This window comes from Herpailurus yagouaroundi, unplaced genomic scaffold (assembly GCF_014898765.1).
Source record: "Herpailurus yagouaroundi ecotype Mexico unplaced genomic scaffold, PumYag 159, whole genome shotgun sequence".
Classification (NCBI taxonomy): Eukaryota; Metazoa; Chordata; class Mammalia; order Carnivora; family Felidae; genus Herpailurus; species Herpailurus yagouaroundi.
In genome coordinates, this window is record NW_024412400.1 from 21199449 (window position 1) to 21204409 (window position 4961).

Genomic DNA, 4961 nt, shown 5'->3' on the forward strand with positions numbered 1-4961 from the left:
TGGATTTCAATGCCTTTTTCCTTCCCCAGTTCAGGGAAGTTCTCAGCTATAATTTCTTCAAGTACCCTTTCAGTCCCTTTCTCTTCTTCTGAAATTCCTATGACACGGATATTGTTCTATTTGATTGCATCACTTAGTTCTCTATTTCTTCCCTCATACTCCTGTATATTTTTATCTCTCTTTTCCTCAACTTCCTCTTTTTCCATAATTTTATCTTCTAATTCACCTATTCTCTCCTCTGTCTCTTCAATCCGAGCTGTGGTCGCCTCCATTCTATTTTGCACCTCATTTATAGCATTTTTTAGCTCCTCCTGTTTCTTAGTCCCTTGATCTCTGTAGCAATAGATTCTCTTCCTGTCCTCTATACTTTTTTTCAAGCCCAGTAATTAATTTTATGACTATTATTCTATATTCTTGCTCCATTATATTGCTTAAATCATTTTTGATCAATTCGTTACCTGTCGCTACTTCCTAGAGTTTCTTTTGAGGAGAATTCTTCCATTTCGTCATTTTGGATAGTCCCTGGGGTGGCTCCCAACTGCAGGGCACTTCCCCTGTACTGTCCGAATAACTTGTGTTGGTGGGCGGGGCCACAGCCAGACCCGATGTCTGCCCCCAGCCCACTGCTGGGGCCACAGTCAGACTGGTTTGTACCTTATCTTCCCCTCTCCCAGGGGCAGGACTCACTGTAGTGGTATGGCCCCTGTCTGGACTATTTGCACACTGCCATGCTTGTGGTGCTGCTTGGATGGGATCTGGTGTATTAGCCTGGGTGGATCCACAAGGTGTACAGGGGCGGGAGGGGCAGGCTCAGCTCGTTTTGCCATCAGTGGTCTCCTGCGGGAGGTGCCCTGCAGCACCGGGAGGGAGGCCGACCAGTTGGAGGGATGGATCTACAGGAGCACAGCGTTGGACATTTGCCCAGTGCAAGCAAGTTCCCTGATGGGAACTGGTTCCCTTTGGGATTTCAGCTGGGGGATGGTGAGGGAGATGGCGCTGGCGAGCGCCTTTGTTCCCCGACGACCTGACCTCTGTCTTCCAGGGCTGAACAACTCTCCCTCCCGGTGTCCTCTTGCCCTCCCAGCTCTCTGAGAGCAGAGCTGTTCACTTTTAACACTCCAGGTATTAAGTCCCGTTGGCTGTCAGAACTCACCGTGTCCAGCCCCTCTGCTTTTGCAAGCCAGACTCAGGGGCTCTGCCTTGCTGGGTGGGCTGGCTGCCCCTCCACCGCCCTGGCTCCCTCCCGCCAGTCCGTGCAGCGCATACCGCCTCTCCGCTCTTCCTACCCTCTTCCATGGACCTCTCGTCTACGCTTGGCTCTGGAGAGTCTGTTCTGCTAGTCTTCTGGAAGTATTCTGGGTTATTTAGGCAGGTGTGGGTGGAATCTAAGTGATCAGCAGGATGAGGTGAGCCCAGCGTCTTCGTAAGCTGCCATCTTCTGAGAAGTGTCTATATACTTTTTGAAAGTATCTCTTTCAAGTAAAGTTTTTTAGTGGTTGTTCTGGGCATCACATTATAGATACATAATTTATTACAGTCTATGGGTATTGTCATTCCACCATCTGTATGAAGAATAGAAACTTTACCTCCCTTTATGTTCTCTTACCTTCCCTATTTACAATATACTTTCCTTAAATATTTCTTCCATATACATTTAGAATCACTACGTGCAAGGATACTTTTATTATTTTTTACTTTAAAGGAGAACATCATTAGAAAATAGGAGAAAGAAAAACTGTTGCATTACCAACATTTTTGCTTAGTGTATACTTTATCTTTTTTTATGTTCCAAGCAAGTTTCCTTATTTTTTTTTAAACTCTGTTTAGGAAATTCTTCTAGCCATTCTTCACTTGTTCTTGGCCAAAAGGCCAAGAAGCAATCTTCTAGCCATTCTTTTAAGATAGACCTGCCAACAATAAATTCTCTTCATTTTCCTTTGTCTCAAATGTTATGATTTCCTTTTCATTATTGAAGAGTAATTTCTCTGGATATGGGATTGTATTAATAGTTTCCTTATTCAAGTACTTGAAAAATCTCGTGCTGCTTCCTTCTGGCCTTCATGATTTCTGACAAAAAGCTACTCTTATTCAAATAATTTTTTGCATCTAGGTAAGGTGTTTTTTATCTTGCTGCTTTCAAGAATTTTTTGTTTTTAGTTCTCCTAAGTTTGACTATGATTTATTTGTGTGTGGAATTCTTTGGGTTGATACTGTTTGGAGTTTACTAAGATTCCTGAATCTGTAGTTTCATACCTTTTACCAAACTTAGGAAGTCATCATTTATTTCTCCAAGTACTTTTTCCTCTTTCTCTTCTACTTGCTAAACTTTAATGACATGAATGTTAGACTTTTGTTATAGCCTCACAGTGCCCTGATTGTTCATTTTTGGTTTTTACCTTATTTTGTCTTTGTTGTTCAGGTTGGTTTTTTTTATGTTGTTATAATTCTTCTTTCTTTCTGTTCCTCCATTTAGTCATCCATTGCTATTTTTATCTTGGTTCTTGTATTTTTCAGTCTTAAAATTTCTGTTTGGTTCTTCTTTATATTTTCCCTTTCTTTGCTGAAGCTTTCTATTTATTTGTTGCAAGTGTTTGAAAATTATCAACTAAGAATTTTTACAATGACTACACTAAAATTTTGGCACTAATTTTAACATTTCTGTTATCTTGTTATTGGCATCTATTACCTGTCATTTTCTCAATCAGTTTGAGATATTCTTAGTTCTTGGTATGATGAAGTATTTTTTGTTTGTTTATTAAAAGCTGGACATTTTGAATGTTAAGCTTCAATTTTAGCCTGTTTCCTCTGACACAGTATAGAAGGGGTTGGAAGGAGTGTGCCACCTTGTCACTGCCAGATGAGAATTCATGTTAAGTTTCCCAACTCAACTTCCATTCACGCTCTGGTAGACAAGAGGTTTAGTCATTACTGAATGGGTGTTCATGTCTCCTACTAAGTCTCCATTAACACCTTTCTGGTTGGGAAAAGTAGGAGCGTCTTGTTATTCTTCCCTATGAGGCCTCTACTGACATCATGGAAAAAAATTGGTTATCACTGGTGGTGAATATCCTGATTCTCCATTAGATCTATACAGACACCACCCAAGCTGGGGTTGTAAGTTGTGCTTTACTATTGCCAGATATATTTGGAAATCCAAGTTTTTCTACATGGTCTTTAACTCCACAAGGGGAGGTTATCACCTAGTGGTGATGAAATTCTTGGCTTTTTAGTTTTGCCTCTCTGGAAATCATTCTGGCAAAGGTGGAAGTGTAGACTACCCACTCAATCTTATCTTAAGTGGTTGGGGGTGAGGGTCACAATCTTTTTCTGTGGTATTTGGATTAGGTAGAGAGGTATTGTCTAAAGTTTCTGTCTTCCCACATTGTCCTTTTTCTGGTTCTTTGGATAGTAAAATCCAACTTTTATTGGGGATATTTTATTCATTGGCTTTTCTGGGTTGTCATCTTCTTTAGTTCCAAGTCTGGAATATATTAAGCAAAAAGAAAACTCAGAAAACACAATATCTTATCCATCTTTGTGCCTCAAGACCCCTAACCAATCCACTTTCTTCTACCTTAGTTTCTCATATATATAATATTCAAGATCTTTAGTTGTACCTAGTGGGAGGAATAGAGAAAAGTATATTTATTGCATCTTTTCAAATTTTGTTACTCTTCCCCATGCAGCCCAGCAAGGAGAGAAGTACCTTGAGGCTATATGTCTTGGCCTCGACTCTGCTGATGGTCAAGTGTGGGTACTTCCACATGAAGACTCAAGGGCAGATGTGAAATTTAAGGCATCTCCAGTTTCTTCCTAGCTTCTAGCTTATGCATTTTGCCACCTTCTAAAATGAGATGCTCAAGACACTTGATTAGAGGGGCACAGAGAAATACAGGTATATAAAGTCTGTTTCTTGACAACGTGCATCAGTTGGAGGGAGTTATTTAGTTTTTTCTCCTGCAGGACTTCTAATTATCATGAGGAACCACAAATTACCATAAATCATTTGAGATACAAGGTCAGCCAGCCCATCCACCTGCACTGTGGGAGGCCTGATTTTATTAGTACTAACCATGCTTGATAGATGGATGTCAAGGCTGTCTTGAATTCCTTTCACAGAAGAATCTGCGTAACATTACTTAGCATGTTACTCATTTATTCTGGCTGAGTTGTCACTGGATTTGACTTTCAGTGAAGCCAGCTAATAGAGACAATAGTAAAAAAAGTAAAAACCAAAACCCAAGCAACAACAACAAAACCCCCCAAAAAACAAACAAGAAGGCGGCATAGAGTCTGTCATTCAAAGGGGACTTGAGGGGAAAAAATAGTCCCCTATTTATTTTCCTAAAGGTGGGAAAGGAATGAATAGAACATACTAGGTCACACTCATTCTACACTTCAGTATCCTCATTCATTAGCATTCTCTAATTTGCAATCATAGTGTTTACCCTCCTTACCTCTAAGGGTCTCTGCGAGGCTAAAATGAGGTATAATATCACTCCTCCAATGATAAGTGAGTACGAATCCCTAATTATTGGCAAATTTGCATAGTCAATGCCTCCTCTGTGTTCTTTTTGCTTTCTTATATTCTCCTTACAGTTCCATTCAGGATTTAAGAAGGAAGTGGAGAAGGAAATTCCAGGATCCATGAGGTATAATGAAATAGGTCTTGTGATGCCAATTGTATTTTTTCACCATAAGCCTTGCTGGCATGAGGAGCAGAAGAAGATGGGAAGATGTAACGGAAAGAAGAAAGAGGTTAAGTCAGGAACTTGCATCTACTCATGAAATATGTTAGTCCCTCAGTATACCCCAGGCACTAAGCCAGACAGTGGAATTAAAAGTACATGTGACCCAGTCCTCCACTGGATTCCCATGTAGAGGGATAGACAATGAAACCAATAATAATCATACAATGTCAATATTGTCAAGGACAATGATTTATGCAACTGTCTTTAAAT

The 4961-nt window shown here is 40.2% G+C and overlaps 1 long non-coding RNA gene across 1 annotated transcript; it reads right to left on the bottom strand.

The window, feature by feature from the left end:
* Nucleotides 1-3416: 3416 nt before the first annotated feature.
* LOC121033320 (uncharacterized) lies at nt 3417-4197 on the bottom strand. Its single transcript, XR_005791830.1, has 2 exons — nt 4073-4197; nt 3417-3481 (listed from the first exon to the last, which is right to left on the bottom strand). It is a non-coding gene; the product is annotated as an uncharacterized LOC121033320 (long non-coding RNA).
* Nucleotides 4198-4961: the final 764 nt, after the last annotated feature.